The sequence below is a fragment of the Narcine bancroftii genome, chromosome 3 (genome assembly GCF_036971445.1).
Source record: "Narcine bancroftii isolate sNarBan1 chromosome 3, sNarBan1.hap1, whole genome shotgun sequence".
Classification (NCBI taxonomy): Eukaryota; Metazoa; Chordata; class Chondrichthyes; order Torpediniformes; family Narcinidae; genus Narcine; species Narcine bancroftii.
This window is the reverse complement of record NC_091471.1, coordinates 53,577,654-53,603,420: the sequence shown is the minus strand read 5'-3', so window position 1 is coordinate 53,603,420 and position 25,767 is coordinate 53,577,654. Positions and strand designations below refer to the sequence as shown.

At 40.4% G+C, this 25,767-nt stretch overlaps 1 protein-coding gene across 1 annotated transcript in view; it reads right to left on the bottom strand.

Annotated features, from left to right (window-relative positions):
• The window catches only part of LOC138756681 (AT-rich interactive domain-containing protein 3A-like), a 612,036-nt gene that overhangs the window by 143,181 nt on the left and 443,088 nt on the right, over positions 1 to 25,767 (bottom strand).

Here is a 25,767-nt window from a genome sequence, read left to right as displayed (position 1 = left end):
GTTTGGCAAAGAAAAGAAAAAAAATCCTTATCAGAGTAATATATTACCTTATTAGTCCACAAGTTCCTCAACATGGTTATCCAACTGCACGAAAACCAACAAGGTCGGGTCAGATACAGCAATGAGCTCTCTGAACCCTTCTCCATTAACAATGGTGTGAAGCAAGGCTGCGTCCTCGCACCAACCCTCTTTTCAATCTTCTTCATCATGATGCTGAAACAAGCCAATAAAGACCTCAACGATGAAAACGGTGTTTACATCCTGTACCGCACGGATGGCAGTCTCTTCAATCTGAGGTGCCTGCAAGCTCACCCCAAGACACAAGAGCAACTTGTCCGTAAACTACTCTTTGCAGACGATGCCGCTTTAGTTGCCCATTCAGAGCCAGCTCTCCAGCGCATGACGTCCTGTTTTGCGGAAACTGCCAAAATGTTTGGCCTGGAAGTCAGCCTGAAGAAAACTGAGGTCCTCCATCAGCCAGCTCCCCACCATGACCACCAGCCCCCCCACATCTCCATCAGGCACACAGAACTCAAAACGGCCAACCAGTTTACTTGGCTGCACCATTTCATCTGATGCAAGGATCGACAAAGAGATAGACAACAGACTCGCCAAGGCAAATAGCGCCTTTGGAAGACTACACAAAAGAGTCCGAAAAAACAACCACCTGAAGAAACACACAAAGATCAGCGTGTACAGAGCCGTTGTCATACCCACGCTCCTGTTCAGCTCCGAATCATGGGTCCTCTACCGGCATCACCTACAGCTCCTAGAATGCTTCCATCAGCGCTGTCTCCGCTCCATCCTCAACATTCATTGGAATAACTTCATCACCAACATCAAAGTACTCGAGCTGGCAAAGTCCGCAAGCATTGAATCCATGCTGCTGAAGACCCAACTGCGCTGGGTGGGTCACGTCTCCAGAATGGAGGACCATCGCCTTCCCAAGATCGTGTTCTATGGCGAGCTCTCCACTGGCCACTGAGACAGAGGTGCACCAAAGAAGAGGTACAAGGACTCCTTAAAGAAATCTCTTTGTGCCTGACACAATGACCACCGCCAGTGGGCCGATATCGCCTCCAACCGTGCATCTTGGCACCTCACAATTCAGCGGGCAGCAACCTCCTTTGAAGAAGACCGCAGAGCCCACTGACAAAAGACAAAGGAGGAAAAACCCAACGCCCAACCCCAACCAACCAATTTTCCCTTGAAACCGCTGCAACCGTGCCTGCCTGTCCCGCATCGGACTTGTCAGCCACAAACGAGCCTGCAGCTGACATGGACATACCCCTCCATAAATCTTCATCCGCGAAGCCAAGCCAAAGAAGAAAGCCACACCTCTACATTAATACCAAATCAAAGATTTTGAAAGTAATTCAAAATGGGTACCCACATTTTTTGAACATTTAAATTCAAATCAGAAATTGAGCATCTAATCTTCTCTAAATTTAAACATGACTTGACACCACATAACCATTGAGCATGAGTAGGCGGAGCAATGTCCTTCCATTTGAGCAACACTTCCTGCCGAGCCATAAGAGAAATAAAGTCTAATACATGCAGGTCAGATGCCATTAAAGTTACGCCACTCTCTCCAAGAAACAAGTCAGTTAAAGGATTAGGCTTAAAATTAACTTCAAAAAGTACAGAAAAAGATTCCAGTATTTCCCACAACTCTGGCATGTCCAAAACATATGAATTACTGAAGCATCTCCATTGTTTCAGCCATCAAAACGAGGAGATACATCCGCATAAAAAAAAGATAGTTTGACCTTGGACATGTGAGCTGAACGGACTACTTTAAATTGTAGGAGGGAGTGTCGGGCACATAAAGATGAGGTGTTAACCAATTTAAAAATTATATTCCAATTTTCTGCAGAGATTAAAAGCTGTAGGTCCTGTTCCCAGGGTTTTTTAATTTTATCTAAAGGGAGCCTCCCTTATTCCCAAGAACATGTCATAAATTTTAGATATTGAACCATCATAAAAAGTTTGTAAATTAAAAATTACATCTATTAAATTCTTATCTTATTTCTTAGGAATTGTATGTAATTTACATTGCAAAAATAATTACAAAAAAAGAGTATTTGGTAAGCTATATGTAACTGACAGTTGTGCAAAAGAAGCAAGACTTCCTTTGATAAATAAATCTTTAAAACATTTAATGTCTAATCTATGCCATTCTTTAAAAGCTATGTCAATCATGGAAGATTTAAAGAAACGGTTAGAATAAATAGAATGAGAAAGAGAATATCTCTTTTAGCCCTTGTACATTGTATTCAGATCCTCAAAATATGTTTAACCATCGGGTTGTCAGTTAATTTATTTAAAGATATGGGAAGTGAGGATATGAGAAGAGAAATAATAGAAATTTTCATAACAGAATTAGATTTCAAAGAGATCAATATTATACATTCTTCACAGTTAACATAAAATGACCAAAATGTATGATTTTGTATAGTGACTGCCCAATAATAGAACCTAAAGTTTGGAAAGGCTAAATCTCCATTCTTTTTAAGATTTTGTTCATGGACTTTATTCAGGCAAGGGTGTTTTTCTTCCATATATATGAAGATAAGATTGAATCAAGGGAATCAAAACAAGAATAAAAACAGGCAAAGCCTGAAAAAGGTATATACATTTAGGTAATATATTCATTTTAATAGAGTTGAAAAATGAAGTTTTTAACATCAAAGGATTAAATAGCCATGTAAAACAAAACTCTATTCAACTCTATTCAACCAACCAACGATAAAGAAAGGTGTGATAAATTTGTTAGCACCCCTCTCACATATTTTTTTAAAGTGAGAAAATTTTCTTTCAATGTGTTTAGAATTTTTAATAATTGATAAACCCAAATAACTAAATTGATTTCTTATAATCTTAAAAGGAAGGTTAGTATTTATTGGTGCCAAATTATTCAAAGGATAAAATAAACTTTATGTAGATTTAACATAAACTGAAAATTTACTAAAATGAGAATTAAAGAAAGCATATAAGGAAATAACATCTCAAGATTAGAAATAAGAAGCATAAATTATCAGTATAAAGCAAAACTTTGTGGACCGTGCCCTTCCTTAAAATTTCAATAATATCATTAGATTCTCGAAAGTTATAGAGTATCTATAAGTGTTATAGAGCCAGGTCAAAAAGCAATGGACTTAAAGGGCATCTTTGTTTGGTTCACACTGAAGTTTAAATGGTTTAGAATTCTGAAAATTAGTAAGAACACAGGTGGAAGGGGCTGGATATAGTAATTTACTCCATTGAATAAAGTCTGCCCCAAAATTGTTTTTTTTCTAAATTAAAGAAATAATTCCATTCTACCTGATCAAAATCCTTCTCAGCTTCCTGAAATATCACACATTCTGTAACCTCCTCAGAAGGAGAGTATATAATATTTAATAAATAGTACATATTAAAATGAGAATATGGATTTTTAATAAATCCAGTCTGTTATTCAGATGTAATAAATGGCAAAATATTTTCAAGTCTACAAGCCAAAAATTTGAATAGAATTTTAGTGTTAATGTTGAGTTGAAAATGTGGCCTGTTGGAAGAGCATTCAACTGGATTTTAATTCTTTTTAAGAATTAGCGAGATGGAAGCCTTGTAAAAAGACTGTGTTAACTTACCCAGTTTAAAAAAAAAAGCAGAAATAACAAAACATAGATGAGGTGTAAATAGTGAGGAAAAAAATCTTATAAAATTCTCCAGGAAATCCATCAGGACCTGGTGACTTCCCAGAATGTAATGAATGTACAGACTTGAAAATTCCTTCATGGAAAATAGTTTGATCCAATTGGTTTTAATTAGCAGCAGATAGTACAGGAATAGTCAACTGATCTAAAAAAAAATATTCATTACAAAAATATCCTTAAGAAAATCGGAATTAGACAGTTCAGAATAAAATCCTTAAAGGTATCATTTATTTCTAAATGATCAGTTGTCATAACACCATTAGGTTTGATTTGTTCTTTGGCTACTAAAACTTATAATGATTAGTTAATAGTTTACCTGTTTTATCTCCATGAATATAGAAGTGACTTTTAGCTTTTAAATTGTACTTTCAATTGGATATCTTAGAAGAAGCTCATATTTAATTTCAACACAGCATTTATATAAAACAGGGTCTGGAGCCAGAGCATACCTTTAAACTAATTGTTTCAGTTGATTAGCTAAATCAGTTTCTCTTTATTAGCCTTTCCCCTAATTCTCCTAATTTGTCCCCTAATAAAAGCCTTAAAAGCATCCCAAACAATAAGACTGGAAGTCTCTTCCACAGTATGTTTTTCAAAAAAGAGAGTAACTTGTTCTCCAAGAATTAAAAAAAATCTTTATCAGACAGTAGGGTTGAATTAAAACGCCAATGTCTGTTTATTTGGGGAAGACCAGGAAAGTTTAAAGATAATAACACTGGAGCATGGTCAAAAATGACTATATTTTTATATTCACAAGATTGAATTAGTGGGATCATTTGACAATCAGTGAAAAAATAGTCAATCTGTGAATATGTATGGTGAACATAAGAAAAAAATAATATTCCCTGTCTTCTGTATGAAAAAAAACCAGACAGCAGTAATACCACATTTTAATTAAAAAATTGATTGATAATGTCAATTTACTTAAAGTGGCTGGTTTAGAAGATGAACAGTCTAAAACCAGATCTAACCAGCAATTAAAGTCTCCTCCCATCACTAATGAATAAAGGCTCAGATCAAGCAAGAATAAAAAAAAAGTTTAAAGAATCCAGGGTCATCCACATTCAGAGCATAAACATTAGCAAACACCACCAGTTTATTATACAATTTCCCTGCCACAATAACAAAGCAACCATTTGTATTTGAAACAATGTTGTGTTGAACAAATGGTATTGTGTAATCTATAAATATCAATACCCCTCATGATTTGGCCTAAAATGATGAATGAAAATGCAACCCTTTCCATCATCTAAAAAGACATGTGTCATCACTATTATATTATATATATATATATATATATATATATACATATATATGTGTGTGTGTGTGTTTCTTGCAAAAAATATAATTTGGACCTTAAGTTTTTTAATATAATCAAAACTTTTATTTTGTTTTATAGGGCTATTTAATCCTTTGATGTTAAAAACTTCATTTTTCAATCTTTTTTATTAACATTTCATAAGGAGAATAGAAATAACACAATTAAAAATTATGTCCAAGTCTACATAGTATAAGTATCATATATAAATTCGAAAAAGTGAATATGTGACATCTTAGAAATAATTCTCCTAAAAAAGAAAACAGATATAAAGTAATATTTAGATGTTAAAAACTAATTAACTCAATAATATGGTCAATTTTAACTATTTAAAAATGAAGCTAAAAAATAGGGAACTTATTCCAATCACACTGAACAAGCACTAAAAAGCAATAAAGTAGCCAAAAGCAGGTGTGATTATTCCGAGCCCAAACTGCTTCCAAAGAGATATTAAACACCACCACCACCCTCCCTACCTCAAGCCAGAATACCTGACCAATAGGCAGATGGCACACAGCTAACTAAATTACCCATTCCCAAAAATTTCCTGCTGGCAAAATTCCAATATTACAATAAAACCTTGAAGATGAGGGGGTAGGCTCTGTGAGATGCCAGACGAGATGGGTGAAATTTTAAACATTTTTTTTTCTTCAGTATTCATTAAGGAAAAGAATATTGAGCTAGATGAAGTGAAGGAATGTGGCAGGGAGCTCATGGATAATTTAAGAATTCTACACTTTGTAGAATTCCAACATGATCTTCTTTTATTTAATGCGTTCACTCATAATCCTCAACGATACCAATCTTCTGACCTTTAGTGTTGGGTATATTGAAAAAGATCAAGGTGGAGAAATCTCCAGGTCCTGATAAAATATTTCCTAGGACCCTGAGTGAGGTTAGTGAACAAATAGTGGGAGCATTGACAGAAATATTTAAAATGTCACTGGTCACGGGAGAAGTGCCTGAAGACTGAAGGGTGGCTGATGTTGTTCCGCTGTTCAAAAATGGATCCAAAAGTAGGCCTGTACGTCTGACATCAGTGATGGGTAAATGAATGGAAAGTGTTCTTAGAGATGGTATATACAACTATTTGGAAAGACAGGGGTTGAATCAGAGTGGTCAGCGTGGTTTTCTACGTGGTAGATCATGTCTATCGAATCTTGTAGTTTTTCAAAGAGGTTACTAAAAAGGTTTGATGGATGTTGGACGTTGTCTATTTGGAGTTTATAAAGGCTTTTGCTAAGGTTCTCCATAAGAGGTTAGTAAGGAAGGTGGATGGAAAATTATTTATTGAATTGGAGGCTGGTGATGAGTGGAGTGCCTCAGGGATCTGTTTGTCATACATATTAATGATCTAGATGATAGGGTGGCAAATTTGATTAGTAAATTTCAGATGATACAAAGGTTGGTGGTGTTGTGGACAGTGAGGAAGATTATCAAAGCTTGTAGGGTGATAAAGGACAGTTAGAAGAATGGGCTGAAAGATGGCATATGGAGTTTAATATTGATAAATGTAAGGTGCTACATTTTGGTAACATTAATAAAAATAGGTCATATGCATTAAATAGTAGACAACTGAAGAGTGCAATGGAACAAAGGGGTTTAGGAGTCATTGTACATAATTCCCTGAAAGTTGAATCACATGTGGATAGGGTGGTGAAGAAGACATTTAGTTTGTTGGATTTCATATATCAGGGTATTGAATACTGGAGTTGGGATGATGGAATTGTATAAAGCATTGGCAAGGACACATTTGGAATATTGTGTGTTTGGTAGCTGAATTACAGGAAGGATATAAACAGTATAGAGAGAGTGCAGAGGAGGTTTACGAGAATGTTGTCGGGGTTTTAGGGTTTGAGTTACGGGGAAAGGTTGAGAAGGCTGGAACTTTATTCCCTGGAGTGTAGAAGGTTGAGGGGTGATTTGATATTCAACATTATAAGGAGGAAAGATAGAGTCAATGTGGATAGGCCTTTTCCATTGAGAGTTGGGGAGATTCAAACAAGAGGGAATAGATTGAGAGTAAAAGGGGAAAAGTTTAAGGGAAACATAGGGGGAATTTCTTCATGCAGAGGGTGGAGGGGGGTATGAAATGAACTTCCAGCAGTGGTGGTAGAAGCAAGATCGATGTTAATATTCAAGGAAAGGTTGGATAGGTATATGAATGGGAGAGGTGTGGAGGGTTATGGCCCAAATGGGGGTCTGTGGGAGAAAATGTCCAGCATGGACTAGTAGGGCCAAACTGGCCTGTTTCTGTGCTGTAAATGGTTATATGGTTATATGGTGTTCCAAACAAGACAAAACAGAGCTCGTGCAATTGATGCCAAGGACAGAAACTGAGGTAACAATTATGTTTTCATAATATTAATAGTACACTTTACCATAATTAAGAAGAGAGAAAACCTTAAAGTAAAGAACACATAAATATTAAAATATTAATTTTAATAGTTAATTCAGAATCAGAGCTTAACACTTTATAAACTAAATGATTTAAATATTTAAAAATTCTCTGACCAAAATGTATAAACAATAAGGCATTAATTTGATGAGACATTATTCTGTTAATTAAAGTCTAAAACAATTCAAGAAGTCAATCAGCTATATAGAATCAGAGAAACATTTACTCAGATGGAGAGATAATAGATGGCAGTTGTTCTTGAAAGAATTTCTGGGTTTCTTCAACTGTGTGGAACCACTTCTTAGAATTATCCTTCCGTGTAATTTGAAGGCGTGCTGGGAAAAGCAGAGCGGGCTTAACACTTTGTAGAATTCCGACATGATCTTCTTTTATTTAATGCGTTCACTCATAACCTAGGGTGTATAATCCTCAACGATACCAATCTTCTGACCTTTATAATCAATTCTTCCTCTGCGATGAGCTTCACGTAATAAAGTCTCTTTACTTGAAATTCAAGAAAGCACACTCTATCCGATCAAGGTCTCTGACCGGGAGCTGGTTTAGGAGCCAGCGATCTATGTACACAATCTATCACAGGGAGAGTTGGAAGAACTCCAGATCCAAACAATTCTGACAGAAAACTTGCAAAAAATTAAGTAGGCTGTTCACCATCAGTTAACTCTTCCAAACCCAGAATTTGTAAGTTATTCCTTCTGCTTCTGTTTAGATTAATAATTTTCTTGGTTAATTTTTCATTACTCATTGATAGGTTTTTACAGAGCTTTTCCATTCTTCCATCCAAAACATTCGAAAATGCTTCATTATCTTGAATATGTTTATTCTAAATACAGTGGTCCCCCCTTATCCGTGGGGGATAAGTTCCAATTCCCCCAGCAGATACCTGAAAGTGTGGATAGTACCAAACCCTATATATACTATGTTTTTCCTATACATACACAGCTATGATAAAGTTTAATTTATAAATTTGGCACAATAAGAGATTAACAACAATAACTAATAATAAAATAGAACAATTATAACAATGTAAAAAAATGGTTACTTGAACACAAGCGCTGCAATACCGCAATAGTTGATCTGAATACTATCTAAATACTATCTGTACTATAATTTTGGACTGTGAGTAACTGAAACCATGGCGAAATCGTGGATGGGTGGGGTGGGGGGGAAACCTCTGTACTTCATGTCAGAAATAGCCTTTTTCAATCAGATTACTGGATAATAAAAGTAATTGAAATGAAAAGCAATGATAATGTAGGTATTGGTAGAGCCTGAAAGAAATTCATCCAGCTCATAAAGTTTGCAAGGACACTTTATAAGAGCATTTCAATCAGAACTATTCCACTACTCATTCCCAAAAGTGGTGTAATTCCCCTTTCCTTTAAATATTTGTTCAATGCTCATTTGAAATTGATAAGATTTGCTCCCACTACTATTTCAAGCTTTGAATTCCAGAACACGACTAGCCATTGTATGGTGATTAAATTTAAGTTCTTGGGAGTCACTATCTTGGAGGATCTTTCCTGGGCCCAACACACTCTAAAAAAACACATCAGCGCCTCTATTTTCTCAGGAGATTGCAGAGGTTTGGAAACCCTGGCAAGTTTCCACAGATGTATGTGCTGATCGATGATATCACAGTCTGGTATGGGCACACCAAGATCCCTGAGAAGAAAGGTCTACAAAAGGTAGTGGATACAGCCCACGACATCACAGGCAAAACCCTCCCCACCATCTAGGGAATGTTGCTGTCGGAGAACAGCAGCTATCATCAAGGATTCACACTACCCAGCACATGCCCTGTTCTCACTGCTACCAATTAGGAAAGAGGTAGAGGTGCCACATGACTTGCACCACAAAGTTCAGGAACAGCTGCTTCCCCTCCACCATCAGACTCCTCATCAACAGAGACTCATTTAAGGACTCTTGCACTTCATTGACATTTTTTTCTCTCTGATTTGCATAGAAATACATTTCTTTATTTGTTCACGTGTATTTGTATCTCCTTGAGTACAGATTTTTGTGTTACTAATAAGTGGTAATTCTGACTTGCAACCAGGAAAAAAGAATTGCAGGGTTGTATGTGATGTCATCTGTGTACTCTGACAATAAGTCTGAATGTTGAATTCTGGAAAATCTTTTTTCTTCTGGTCTATCCAGAAGTGATATTAAATCTCCGTCCTCTGATTCTTGACCTTTCTGCTACGTCTAGATTGTTTAATATTAGGGGTCTGGTGAGCCCACACCTAGAATACTGTGCACTCTGCTGAGCTGGGGAAGGAAAGAATTGTGGCAGAAGGCAAACAACAAAGGATGACACCATTCATTCCTGGGGCAGAAAGAGGAGGCAAAGTTAAATAGATTGGGCCTGTAGTTTCTGGATATCAAAAGAATGAGAGGCAATCTCACTGAAATGTGCAAAGTTCTTATCTGGATTGAGATGCTGATTACAGAAGTTTCCTCTGGTTGAATTATCAAAACCAAGCCTTTTCATCTCAGGGATAGCCATTCAAGACAAAAATAAATGTCTTCACATGGAAGACAGTAAAATTGCAAACCCTCTACCAGATAAGCTATGATGTTTGGTCAATGGGAAATAATCAGAACCAAATTGACAGTTTTTTTGGATACAAACGGTATAGATTTATCAGAAGAAAGTGGCCTTGAGTTTATGAAATAGTAGAGTAAGTAGACGGATTCTAGGCCATTACTCTCTTGCTTCTATTTCTTTCATTCCCAGTTGTGAACACAATTCAAATTATCACACAACTGCCCCCCACCCCCCACTCCCCATCAATTCTATCTATACTTCCCACTGCCTCAGAAAGCGAGCCAACGTATTAAAAGTCTCTAACCACCTCAACCACATTCTCTTAACCATCCTCCCATCTGGAAGAAGATTCCCAAGTGTGAACTCATGATTACCAGATTCAAGGATAGTTTCTTTCTCAAACTACTATCAGATTTTGAGTGAACCTCGTATGAGTAAAATAATGTTGCTTTTGGTTTGTTCTAACTGATCTGTCTCTGTAACTCTGCTCTGCATTTTTACTCTACTATGTATTGGACTGACTAGCTGGACTGCTTGCAAAACAAACTACCTTGGTACATGTAACAATAAACTGGAACTTGAATCACCTCTCAATCCTCTTGGCTTAAAATTAAATTAAAATGAAATAAAATTAATAAAATAAAAATCTAGTTTATCCACACAAGTCAAAGCTCTCAACACCAGGACCATTCTACCAAACCTTCTCTGCACTCTCTCGAGTGCCTCTGAACTCTAAATGTGCCTCTAAATGGAAGGGATGAAGAACAGGCATCAGTAATCATGTCCTTGCAGAGAGTGGTGAAATTGTGGATATCAAGGTCAGTTTGGATAGATGGATGAAAGAAATAGACATGAAACGCAAAGAGTACGGAAAATATTTGTTCACAAACTAACTGGCCACATGGAAAGTTACAGAGCAGGGAGTTGTTGGGTGAAAAGCCTTCTTTTGATATTACAGTTCTTATACATTTTTATGGAGCCATTAAATTCAGTGTGTCATAATATATTTTACAAGACAATATGGTCAATTAACAGTAATTCAATCTTTCTTAGATTAATTTTCTGAGCTGAAAAAAAATTGAATCTGACCGCTACCTGACTACACCTCTTTCTCTACCATCTCCTGTAGGTACACTATCCCCTGCTCCCTGTTTCTCCATCTCTACTGCATCTGTTCCCAGGAGGGAGCATTACAAAATGACCTCTTTTTTTTAAGAAATGTGGATTGCACCCTCCCTATCCCACTGTCATCGATGAATCCCTTACCTACACTTCTCCCATTTCACGCATTTCTGCAATCACTCCAACTCTGTCAAAACACATCAAGGATAGAGTTCCCTTGGTTCCCACATTTCACCCCACTACCCTCTGCATCCAGCATATCATTACATGACACTCTCGCCATCCACAATGTGATCCCACACCAACCACCTCTTCCTCTTCCTACCCCTTTCTACATGGACAATATTTTTTTGTGATTTCCTGTATTTTTCTTCTCTCCAAACCTCTGGCTTTTCCTGCTATAATCACTGGAGGTCTAACACTTGTCACTCCATCTCCCCATTCACCTCTATCCAAGGCCATAAACAGACCTTTCAGTTAGGCAATGTTTCACATGCGCCTCCTCCAAACTAGTGCACGGCATTCAGTGCATTCGGTGTGGCCTGCTCTATAATTGTGAAACCAAATGGATACTGGGCAACTGCTTTGCCAAGCACCTGCATTCTAACCTCACATGTTAGCTGGAACTACCTGTCACCAGCAATTTTAATTCATCTCACCATTACCACACGCAGCTGACAGTTCTTGGCCTCATCCATGGCCAGGATGAGGCAAAATACAAACTTGAAGAACAACAAATCGTATTCCTTCTGGATTGCCTTAAACCCAACAGCAAGAACAATGAATTCTCCAATTTTATGAAACTCCTACCCCAAGTTGATCGCACTAATTCCAATCTGTTTACAGACACAAACAAGAGACTGCAAATGCCGGAATCAGACCCTGCTCGAGGAATTCAGCAGAGGAGCAGTATCAATAGGAAAAAAAAAGAATGGTCAACCTTCATCGAGGCAGTTTCCTTCCCTGCCTGTGTCCCTATTCCAGCACCTCAACTTTCATTTGCTCAATATCTGACCTCCTCTCAACCCTTCTGCAGCTGCCCATCCCCCACATTTGTTTTATGCTTTCCATCATCTGCTTTAATATCCAAAAAGGAATTTGACCTGAAATGCTGAACGTCTCCTCTCCATGGATGCTGCCTGACCTGCTGAGAACCCCCAATTTGTTTTCCCAAGATACCAGAATCTAGTTTCTTGTTTCCAAAGCAATTTAAAGTTTATTTTCTAAGCGTTTGTCTTTTCTATCAATATTACTGATCAGAGATCAATTACTTAAAGCCTCTGAGAAACAGAATTTGTTTCACTGAAATTTAATGTGGAAAATAATAATGTGAAACTGTACTGAACTAAACATCAGTTTTTTCGACTACTTGGTGCAAATAAATATTGGTATGAGTGAGAAAATAATACTGTGTGTTACTTAAATTCAACACTTCGACAAGTTGCTGTCCTTCACAAGATACCAGGGTCAAAGGGTGTGAGATTATTCTTTAACTCACCAGAGCCTTTTAATTCCCTGTCTGATTTTCTTTTCCTTTGATCAAGATAAAGGAGAACTGGATTGTGTTTAAGATATACCAACATCTGTTATCATGCATTTTGCAGTACAACATACTTCAGTTTCACCCTGAGGATGTTGTTATGAAGGAATAGCATGCTTTTTTTGAGAGTTTGGTGCCTGGACTGGAAGGTATTGAACAGACAAAAGCTTCCTCTTTTGTTGCTTTCAACATTGGGGTAAAATTTCCTGTTGTCACCCAATGTAGTAATATTGTAAATGTACAGGGAGAGCTTCTTTTACTCTCTTTTTCTTGCACAATTATAAAAACCTTCTTTTACAAACTGTTAATGATTTTGAAAAAAATCTACAGAATTCAGGAAATATGTAAACACATTAAGATACTTAGCAACCCAACAAAATTTCCTCTTGAGTGAGGAATTTTGAAGATGAATCTTATTTCCCTCACCAGCCATGATCATTTTTCTTTCAGTGAGACTGCCAATTTGCAACCAATTTGTGTCAATTATGAACAGTGTTTGTTCTGTAAACTCACCATAAATTGGCTATGGGACTTCCAAATTCATTCACATAAAAGATCGGCCAGGAAAAGGGAAACTTTCATCTCATTAATCTGGCCCCCCATTATCTTACTAACCACACCCTAATTCTTTGGAAATCTTCAGAAATAAAGCTGATAAAATTATATTTACGATGCATCATGAAGAATGATTCCTCATAAAAGAAGAGTGATTGGATGGGGCCAAAAATAAAACAAACTCCTGGTGGCATTTGCTGGCTATTCAATTCAAAAATTGCAGTGGGACAAATACCAAATACCACATACACTTGGTTAAAGAAGTAGATTAGAAGACTGATTGGATGGTGCCAAAAATAAAGCAAACTCCTGGTGGCATTTGCTGGCTATTTAATTCAAAAATTGCAGTGGGACAAATACCAAATACCACATACACTTGGTTAAAGAAGGAGATTTCAAGTGGAGTCTTAATGTGGGGTAAAGAATAACACTGGGGAGGTTTACTCAGAAAAGCTAAGGCTCAGCCTTAAGTTCTCCCTGCAACAGAAATGCACAAGCCAGAATCAAAGGAGTGCAGATACAGTATCCTCAAAATAACTAAGTACAAAAGGTCTTCAGACTTTTCACAATGAAAACCCCATTGAAGTAGTTGTTGAATTGATAAAAATCAAGGATTTTCACATGAACAATAGGAAGAATTCAAGATAGTAATGAGAGCAGGTGGTGATGTCAACTAAAGTACTAAAAGTGCTTTAAACATTAAACAAGTTATATATATTTGCATTTTTAACTCTGAAAAATAGGATAACCATAATTTCATAAATATGTTACAATATGGATCCAGTGAACATATGCCTGGATGGGAGTGTTTTGGACTGATAGTTGGCATTTATATTATTACGCTCAGCATTCTACAATTTGACCAGAAAGATTTAATTACAATAAAAAAGAAGAAAGAAAACATAGATGTAAGTTAAGAGCAGTGGGATAGATATGTTAGTTAACAGTATTGTTAACTAGGACGTTCCCCTACTTTATTTTACTTATAGCTTAACTTTGTTCACACATTCTTGTCTGGTTCATTTAAATGGATACCTGAGTCTTTTCAGTGTAACAGGATTAATATGGAGGCAGCTTCTGTCCATTTTGATGGTTAGTACCTGTATGTGTAGGTCAATTAATCCCTCTATCAGAGGTTATCTACAACACTGACTATCTTCTCAGCTGCAATATCAATCAAGCAGTGGAAGTAAATATCCTCACTCATGCAGCTTTCCAACAGAAAGTCCTTGCTTCCACTGCACTGGCCCTGATTTCAAACACATCTTCTTGCCAGTAGTCAATCATGAGGCTTGTCAGTTCATGTTAAATTCTACAGCATCCAGTTTGCTGATCATGCAAACCCTCCTCTCTGTCTATGGAAATGTTAAGTGAGGAGATCTCAAACCTTTTTATTGAAGTCCTCTGTATTCGCTTTAAAACTCCACTGCCCAAAAACTAAATGCAGCTTGAAAAAGTATACAGACGTCAATGGTGTCAAGAGTGTTATGCATTTGATCCAGAAATAACATTATACACAGCTCAATTACATTTTAGACCATACACAGCTTTTTGTTTCACAGGCTGGACTGATTACATTAGCAAAGATAGATTTGATCTTGATTAGCTGTAGAGAGAATTGACCCTGCAAAGATCAAATATTGAATGGTATTTTAAACTGTGCGCCAGGAATTCTGAGTGAGCTGTGATTTCTACAAAATGACCTGTACACCAACTTGAGTACATCACCCAGCCACGTATTTATTTGTCTGAGAAAGCATAAGAAAATAAGTAATGACGTAAAAATACGGGAAATATTCAGCAGCTGGCAGTGTATATGGAGAGATAAACACAGAAACAATTCTGATCAATAGATCATAGAACAGCACAGGAACAGGCACTTTGGCTGAACATGATGACCAAATCAAACTAAAAAACCTGCTGCTTGCATCTGATAGATATTACTCCATCTTTTTCTTATTCATGTGTTTATCTTTAAGCTTCTTAAACACTACGGTGGTATCTGTTTCCCCCCACTACCCCTGGGAGCCTGTCCAGGCACCTACCCCTCTCTCTGTAAAATATTCGTCCTACAGATCTCCCTTAAACTTACTCCCCATCATCTTACAGATATAATTTAGTACGTGATACTTAGGCCCTAGGGAAAATATTTTGACTGTCCACCACATCAGTGTACCTCATGATTTTGTAAACTTCTTTCAGGTCACCCAGATGCACCATCAATAACTCCAAAAGACAGATAGGCTTTTATTCACAATAGAATGGTGTCATGTCCATGCTGATCGGCTGTCCTGAACTGGGGAGGGGGCTGTGAAACAGTCACCTTTATTCAGGAGTCTGTGGGAGGGGCCACAGGTATAGTCAGCCAATGGGCCTGCCCAGACAGTTAAATATACAAACAGTGGTTTACCACTTGTGATAGTACAGACCTATCACCAATGTATATAGTTACAGTATCTAGAGTATGTAATGACTGTGCTTACAGCGATTGGCTGAGAGCTTAGCCACGCCTACTGTCTGGGCCTTAAAGGGTTGTGTCCCTCGCCAGGTCGCATCATTCTGGATTGGTCGGCCACCTGTGAAGAGCTCCTGTCTTTTGCTAATAAAAGCCTTGGTTTGGATCAACAAGTCTTTGGTTCTTTCGACAAGCTCTACACCCCTTGTTTTTAAGAGTCCGATGGGGTGAAGGACATCTGATGTTATCATAAATGGTCTTTTGGGTGGTCTGATCTGCCGCTGAGACTGTCATAGTACCGGCTGCGGCTGTGTCACACCAATGGGGTCCTGGACAGTCAGGGGCACATGTATGCAGTCGTCAGAACTAGTTGGGTGGATGCATGGCAATGATCTAGCATGCCATCTGTTGGGACTGGGGTAAAATGCCAAGGCCCTGGTGCATCATGAGTAACAATAGGTCAGGGTGTGCAGGGTGATCAGTAATGGTCTACGGAACCCCTGAGGGTGCCAGGTCCCTCACAGGGACCATGTCCTTGTGCATATCAGGGTACACCACCTAGGCGTATTGGGGATTAAAGTGGAGGAAGTGGACCCTTTCGACAAGTGGGTCAGACTTATGGCTCCTTACGTGCTTCCAGAGTAGGACCGGCCCTGGGAATGACATCTAGGCCGATAGCATGGTCCCTGTTGCAGACTTTCTGGGAAGGAAAACATTCTTTCATGTAGAGTGGCATTGGTGACAGTACAAAGGAGTGATCTGATGGAGTGAATCTTGCCAGTGGGAGGCTGGAAGGGCTCTAGACTGCAGAGCTAGGGGAATGGCCTTCCAGATGGTGGCATTCTCCCTTTCTGCCTGCCCATTCCCACAATGGTTGTAGCTGTTGGTTCTGCTCATGGCAATGCCTTTGGCCAGCAGGTACTGGCACAGCTCATCACGCATAAAGGACGGCGCCCGGTTGCTATGGATATATCAGGGAAACCCAAACAGAGTGATGAGGCTACGTCGGGGTTTGATGACTGTGGCGGCTGTCATGTCTGGGCAGGGGATGGTGAACAGAAAACATGAGTACTCATCGATGATGTTGAGGAAGTACACATTACAGTCAGAGGAGATCCTTTGAAATGAATGCTCAGATGTTTAAAGGGGTGGGTGGGCTTTACGGGCTGGGCTTAGTCTCTGGTCGTAGTCCTGATCTCCTCAATGGAGTAAGGCAGATTGCGGACTTTGATAAAGAGGAAGAAACCGGTGACTCCAGGGTGGCAGGGATCATTGTGGAAGGTTTGCACTTAGTCTGTAGCCTGGTTTAGAGGTGATGAGTTATAGTGAGAGATTGGACAAACCTAGTTATTTTCTTGTGGAGAGCAGGACACTGAAGAGAGTGTGGTAAACCACTGTTTGTATATTTAACTCATTGGCCAACTGTACCTGTGGCTCCTCCAACATTACTTTTCAATAAAGGAAACTGTTCCACAGCCCCTTCCCCAGTTCAAGACAATTGACCAGCATGGATGTGGCTCCATTCTATTGATAATAAAAGCCTATCTCTTTTACATAACGTCTGTTCTTTTGGAGTTATTGATAGTTCATCAATTTTATTAGCAATAAATTTGACAATTGAGCAGATCCTGAATCCGGAGAAGTTGAAAATTGACCCACAATCACCTGAAGTCTCCACCAACTTTGAACTCCGGCTGTGTTGTTTCAAAGCATTGCTGCAGGCATTGTTTGCCATTGACCGATCAGGAAACAACAAGCTGCAGGTACTACACTCCCAGGACAGGTCTCTGGTATACTCAATGATGAGGGACAACACGTAGTACTCAGAGGCGATGGATATTCTGAAAGGCCAGTACCTTAAGAAGGTGAACGAGATATATGCAGGACACCTCTTGGCCACCTGAAAACAGCGACCTGGAGAATCAAGCGCCGAGTACCCCTCGGCCTTACAAACTTTTGAATGGGCCTGCGACTGCAAGGCCATGATGGCCATGGAGAACGTGGAGGACCTGATTAGAGATGCATATGTCACAGGCATCAGGTCCAACTACATCTGTCAGAGACTGTTAGAGCAAGGTGAGCTCAATTTGCAGAGAACAGTTGAACTGACAGGCACACTGGAGGAGGCTCTCCAGAATATGGAAGCCAACTTGACCAACAACACGTCCATCTTGTGGTTGCCTCAGGCACTGCCACTGCCACGCACCGCCAGCAATCAGATAACGGCCACCATACTCCGCGAGCACCTAACACCACTATCGACACATCCCGCCAATGGCCCAATCACGGCTGGTGAACTCCATGAGCACCTGAAGTGCTAATTCTGTGGCCTAAGCAAGCACCCAAGGAAACGCACGGCGAAAGATGCTGTCTGCTCCAAATGCGGGAAGAAAAGCCACTTTGCGAAAGTATGGAAGTCAAAGCTACCTCCACCCAGCAGTGCTGTGTGCAGACCGTGGGGGCCGCCATCCATGATGCCACCATCTTCAAGACCCAGCAGGCCACATATTTAGTCAGCAATGCTTTGGTCGTGCTTGGCTTGTAGCAGCTGTTTGAATAGAGTTGTATTTGTCCAATAAGAGTTTTGTAGAGCTGCATCATTACCTTGTGCCTCTTAAACTCAATCCTTCAACTTATGAAAGCGAACACCCCATAAGATTTCTTAACTACCCTGTCTACCTGTGAGGCCACTTACAGGGATCTGTGGACATGGACCCCTAGATCCCTTTGCTCTTCCACACTACCAGGAGTCCTGCATTAACTTTGTACTCTGCTTTGGAGTTTATCCTTCCAAATTGTACCAACTCACACTTCTCCAGATTGAACTCCATCTGCCCAACTCTGCATCCTATCAATGCCCGTCTGAAATCTTCTACAATCCTCTGCACTATCCACACCACCACCAACCTTTGTGTCATCAGCAAACTTGCCAACTCATTTTTCTACCCCTCATCCAAGTCGTTAATAAAAATCATGAAAAGCAGAAGTCACAGACCCGATCCTTGAGGGACTCCATTAGACACAACTCTCCAGTCCGAATGCACGCCTCTCTATTTTTTACAGGCATGCTAATTCTGAATTCTCGTGGCCAAGCTTTCCTGTCCCACAATTCTCTTCAAGGTCCTGCCAATTACTGGTAGTGCTCCTTATGTCTCAAAAGAGAGTCTCCAGAGATCAGGACAGCCAGAGGTTTGTTGCGGGAGACTGAAAATTGGTTATAGGATTGCCTCAAGTCAGTGGATTGGTCAGTGTTCAAGAACTCAGCTGAAGATCTGAATGATTACACCAGGGTTGTTATGGGACATTACCGAACAACTAGGGATGAGTTGTCCCCAGCAGATTATTCAGGGTTTTCTCCAACCAGAAACCCTGGATGAATAATGAAATCCAGAACCTGCTGAGAGCCAAATCACAGGCATTTAAATTCAGAGATCCAGAACACTGCACAAAGAGCAGATATGACCTATGGAAAGCCATTTTCTGGGTGAAGTGGAGATTCAAGATGAGAATGGAAACAACAAAGAATACCTAACAGCTGTGACAGGGCCAAAATGGCATAACCTACTACAAAATCAAATCTGGCCTAAATGGAGAGAGCAACACTCAACTCAACACTCAAATGAACTGGTCTGGAAGAGATACCCGGCTGAGTATTGAAAACCTGTGCTGAACAAATGGACAATGTATTCACAGATATCTTCAGCATCTCACGCTGGATGGGCATGGTACCCACCTGTTTCAAACAGGCCTCAATCTTACTGGCACTGAAGTGGTAATGTGCCTAAATGATTACTGACCAGTGGCACTCACAACCATAGTGATGAAGTGTTTGTAGAGACTGGTGTCAGCTTCTGCCTGAGTGGCAACTTGGATCCATTCCAATTCGCCTACCTCAGCAACAGGTCTATTGCAGATGCCATTTCACTGGCTCTACACAAAACCCTGGAACATCTGGAGAGCAAAACATCAGGATGCTCTTTATTGACTACAGTTCAGAATTCATCATCTCAAAACAAAACAGCAAACTCCAAGACCTGGATCTCAATACCTTACTGTGTGATTGGATCCTGGATTACATCACCTCCAAACCACTATCAGTGTGGATTGGAAAGAACACCTCAGATTCAGAATCAGAATTGATTGTCATGAACAAGTCACAAAATTTATTGTTTTGCGGCAGCGTCACAGTGCAAAGATTCATATAAACCACCTTACCATAATAAATAAAAATAGTGCACAAGAAGTTGAAGTAAGTCAATGTCTTTGGTTCACTGATCATTCAAGAATCTTCACCATCTGCATCAGCACTGGAACACCACAGGGCTGCAGTTAGCCCCCTGCTCAACTCGCTTTACACCTATAATTGCATGGCTCACTATGACAACTCCACCATTTACAAATTTTCTGCCAATACCTAGTAGTGGGCTGAATAAAAGGGGTGATGAGTCAGCTGGAAATACAACCTCTCACTCAAAACTAAGGAACTGATTGTGGACTTTAGGAGAAAACCAGAGATCATTAGGGGATAAGAGGTGGAGAGGGTGAGCAAATTTAAATTCTAGGGAGTCACTATCTCGGAGCACCTTTCCTGGCCCCAATACACCAATGCCATCATGAAGAAAGTACATTTACTGCCTCTACTTTCTTAGGAGTTTGCGGAGGTTCGGTATGACATCGGAAAACTTGGCATCAGTCCAGAAATTTCCATAAGACAAATACAACAGCATGAATGACAGAAGAAAAATCACAGCTACCCAAAGTGACATCTAATTATAACACATCCATGATCATGTTTCTTCATAATATAACTCAGTAAATTAAAGATACACCAATCGATCCTTGTTTTGTGCTAAATTAAATGACCTCAGCTGAGGTGACAGTGGAGTACAATGGTCCAAGAGCAGATTTTCTTGTGAAAGTCTCACTGCTTGAATATGGCTCTGTTGTAGCCTTATACCATATATTTAGCTGTATATTTTGGTGTCAATTCAGAGTAATTGAGCAGCAAGACACGACCTCCTCACCCAAATGAAAAGCTGTGCTCATGGCAAATCAAGATTCTTCCTCATTTATTTGAGTAAATCCCTCATATGAACTTGTAGAAGACAAATTCTCTTCTTTAATACTTTGAATTCCTTGACAGAGTAAGTACCCTGGGCAGAAAATTGTGGGGGCATGGAATGCTAAACTAGGCTGAGGCTGGTTTTTCCAGAAGAAAGGGAGATTTAATTAAGATATAAAAAACGATGAGTGGCCTAAACAGTATGAAAGAAGGATGGATCTATTTCACTTGCAGAGAAGTCAATAACTGTGAGAACAAAGCTTTAATTGGTTAACGGTATATATTGGAATAGATGAAAATGTTTGCACTCCACGAGCATTAGGTGTTTGAAACTCTTTGCCTGAAATGATGGTGAAAGTGAAATTTCTTACACAATTTAAAAGCGCCAAGATGATCATTTGAGGTAAATGGAAAGTAAAGATGTAGGAATAAAGTAAAGACTTCATTTTGGCCAAAAAGGTTGGGCTAAATGGCTGTACTATATTTTGTGCTGTACTTTTAAAAGTTTTCCTATGATGTTATGTTTCCAGGAAGACTGAATCATCAAAGCATATAATTTACTAATGCAACCTCCACGGGGGCCCTACGTCACCCCTCTGCCATTGCCCCCCCACTGGGGGCCACATCACGTACCCAAGGATTGTCGATCGCATGGTGCTAAACAAGCACTTTTTCTGACTGTACATGACTTTGAGGGATTTGGTGGTGGCCAGGAACCTCTGCAGGTTCTCATCGTGTTCCTCCTGCTTCCGGCCGCAGATGGTAACATTATCCAAATATAAATAGGTAGCTTTTAGTTTGTTGTCATCCACCATGTGATCCATCTCCCTTTGGAACACTAATACCCCATTCGTGAGGCTGAATGGGACCCACAGGAAGTGATAGAGGTAGCCGTTTGCCTCAAATGCCATATAAGGCTGGTCTTCCAGGCAAATCAGAATTCGGTGGAGAAGACCCTGAAATGGGCGATCTCATTCACCATGTCGGCTATGCAGGGAAGAGAGAAGGCATCTAATAAGGTGAACCAGTTGATGATCTAACTATAATCAATGACCATCGGTACTTCTCCCCACTCTTCACCACCACTACTTGCGCCCTCTAGGGACTGTTACTGGGTTCTATGATGTCCTCCCCCAGCAGTCGCCCCACTTCAGTTTTTATAAATTCCCTGTCCCTGGGGCTCTAACACCTGCTTTTAGTGGCCACTGGTTTGCAGTCCCGGATGAGGTTCTGGAAGCAGAGGGACCCGGAGGGTGGCCAAACCACAGTTTGGGTGCCCTGGAGGGTGTTCCAGTGTGTGATTGGGCACGTTCGGGAGGATGGGCAGGCCCTCCAGGAATTGGTTATTACTGACGGTGGGGGGGGGGAGAGGGGTGGGGTCTATCAAACTGCATCAGCACACCCTTAAGCTGGCACTAGAAATCCAGCCCCAGTCAGTATGATGGGTGCGCAGAGGTGGGGCATCACCAACAGTTTGAAGTTTTTATATATTGTGCCCCTCACAGTTAGGTTCACGGTGCAGCACCTAGGATTTCTGCGGAGAGGGATTTAGAGGCTAGCGCTACCTTGCACTTCATCGGGGACACAGTCAGGGAATAACATTGGGCTGTGCCTGAGTGTATGAAACTCTCTGTGCTCCCTGTGTCAAACAAGCAGCCTGTTATGTGGAGCATTTACCTCAATGTCCATCATCGATTGCCCCAGTTGGTGTGGCATGTCCTGGTCCACCATGATGGAGGCCAACTGTCCAAGTCACTGATACTAAATGGTTGGAATGGCTACCGCCAAGATGGCCACCCGGGAGATTGCGAAGATTGCTACCCCCATGGATTGTATGCTGTGGAGTCCGGATGTGACGTCATCCCGCATCGTCGTGCTCCTTTTCCCGATGTTCTGTTCTCAGCTACCGGGAATTATGCCGGAAGTGAATTGGCGATCCGCATGCGGCACTGATAGAGTGGAGTTTACAGTGGTATACCTTTGCATAATGCCCCTTCCTCCAGTTGTTTGAGCAGGTCGCGTTACAGGCTGAGTAGTACTTCTGCAGGTATTTGCCTTGGCCGCAGTAGTTGCATCTCGTGTGCTCGGCGGAGGCAGTGGCATTCAGGGACCCTGAGACCCACGATGGCATCACCTGTTCTCCCCATCTCATGGCCATGGGCCTGCTGTCTCCTCTGATCTTTTGCACTGTCTATACCAATCGGGTCATCTGCATGACCTCCTGAAGGGTCCGGTTGCTCTTCTCCAAGAGAGGAAGCCCGCGACTAGCCCATCGCAGATGAGTTACTCCTAATAGAGTGCTGCAGTCACACCCATAGGCTCACCCCAGCTCGCGCAGGGCCCTTACGAAATCATTGAAATCAGGGCCCTGGCATCGAGTGCGAGTTAGTAGCGGGCACACATGGCATTCGTCTGGGCTCCGTAATGCTGTCACAGTAGGGCCATTGCCACATCACAGTCATGGATTATCTGGTACGCTTGGTGGCCCACCACTCCAAAGAGCAGATCATATCTATCGCCATCGGCTGTGATCTTGTGGCACCTCAAGTAGGCCTTTAAGCAATATAGTCACACATCAAACTTGACGGAATCCTCTGGTTGGTTTCCAGCTTCTCCAGTCTAGTCGCCTTGCCCAATGAAAATAAAATCTGGTTAATTAATTGTATCATGATCAATGACCACTCACAGGCCAAAGCAAGCAGTCAAAGGCCTTATTAACCAGAAAACTTTGGCATGCCTCTACATGCTGCTGGCTCACGTCCAAGGCAGGTATGGAGGGAGGAGCTACAGGGACGGAAGGTGGGCCAGCCTTTGCAACCCAGCGAGGTCATGCCTGCGATACCACGTTCCACCACAGAGGAGAAACCTACGGTGGAAGAAATTCAAGGAGGAAATTCCAGGGAAGATGAACGAGATAAGTGAAAGCCCTGCCACCAAATAAAAAATGTAAGATGCACAAGAGTTCAGACATAGAACAAAAGGCACAAAGCCAAATAGGCCTCATCCACAGAAATACTTGTAAACTAGTTGAAAGTTTCTCTCTAATTATGCACTGCCTGCTTTATTATGGCATGATGCAGATCTGGAGTATCACTACAGGGAGTTTTATTCATGCTCCTTCTTTTATTTGTTTTGTTTCCCACCCTACTTTTCCCCCTTGAGAAACAGGATACCCCAGTCCAATTTGAATACATAAATATAATTTAGCTGGCTGCACCAGTACACTTGTGGGTGACACTTCTAAGAATGGACATTTGAGTGAGGTTCTGGAGAACCGGCAATATCCGTGGAATTACGACTGGTCAAAAAACCCTGCCTTCAAGATAGAAAGGAAAAACAATAGAAGGTCACTGTCAAATAAAGAATAAATGTACCCAAATATGAGCTCTGGGATCAATTAGTAACTGGAATCATGACTGCAAACAGGAAACTTGAAGAGTAATTATAAATCTCACAAAATTACTAGATGAAGTCGATACTATTTTGCAGTTGGCATTCTATTTAATAATGGAAGTTACAAGTGGCTGCTACTGTAATTCCCAAATTGGCCACAATTGTAACTCCACTGCACTCTTTAAATAACTGTATAACATTTGCTGGATGGCTCAAGTCCCATAATCTAATGGAATTCATGAATTCTGTGGCATTCGTTCTATGGTTACCATGCCGCAGGAGATAGATGCAGTAATGAATCCTGGGGAAATAAACATTGACTTGTTGACTATATATAGAAAATGCTGGACAAATTCAGTAGGTCACGCAGCATCTTTGGGAAGTAAAGAGTAACCAACATTTCAGGCCTGAGCCCTTTGTCAAGATATGAGCAAAAACCAGGCAAGTTACTGAATAAAAAGTTCAGGAGAAGCAAGGAGTGGAAAATGCAACACAAACAGGCCAACAGGTCAAGGACAATATAGGTGGGAGGGTAGAAGAGAAAAAAAAGCTGAGAAGTGATAGAGAGTGGGATTAACTGAATGAAGAGGGAAGGGAAGGGGGTGGAGAGCTGGAGGTAATGGGACAAAGGGTTAGGGAAAGGAAGTGTTGACTACAATATCTGTTTACAAAAGGCATACAGGATTCTTGATTTGTCATATCTTCGTCTTGATGACTTGAGATGTTTACTGATAGTGAAACAGTGAACAATACACAACATCCAAGACTCTCATTTGTACAAAGCAATATTTAGTTTTTATATAGATATAATACATGTCCAGCATATGTATTATTTGTTTGTATGTGTTATGTCTACTTCTGTGTCTTTATGTTTTTGCACTGAGGACCAGAGAACACTGTTTCATTGGGTTACACTTGTACAATCAGATGACAATAAACTTGACTTAACAATGAAAACCCCATTGATTCCCATTGCTTACTGGTGGAACAAGCAGGCATAGACATAATGATCAATGGGGAGAAACCTAATTCTTGGCCTGACGAGCAGGTCCATTCAGAGGATTGCAGGACAGATCACAGTTCAAACTCCCACCTGCTGTGATATGAATTTCAAAGGGCTGAAGTCCCAATAAGCCTGTTGCACTTTTTGGATTTGGTCTGGTTCTGGGATGTCTAATGAGCTCTTACTTGATCTGAGCACTGGATTGAGTCACTATCATGGGTGGTGAAATGGCTGGGTAGAACTTAGGTTACAGCAGTCCAATTGACGGTACAACATGGAGAAGTTCCTTCTGAGAGGGTTAGTAAGAAATAGCTGTGAAAAAAAACTTAAGACCAAGAGTGGAAAATGACTGACAGAAATTAATCTCACCCTTTTTTGTTGTTATAAATTTTCAAACAGCACCAATGTGCTAAAAACAAGCAAGTACATTGTCCCCATTGTCTCTCATCACTTTTTAATATTTTCATTGTCATTTCTTTGGCTGGGCTTCACGGACGAAGATTTATGGAGGGGGTAAAATGTCCACGGCAGCTGCAGGCTCGTTTGTGGCTGACAAGTCCGATGCAGGACAGGCAGACACAGTTGCAGCGGTTGCAGGGGAAAGTTGGTTGGTTGGGGTTGGGTGTTGGGTTTTTCCTCCTTTGCCTTTTG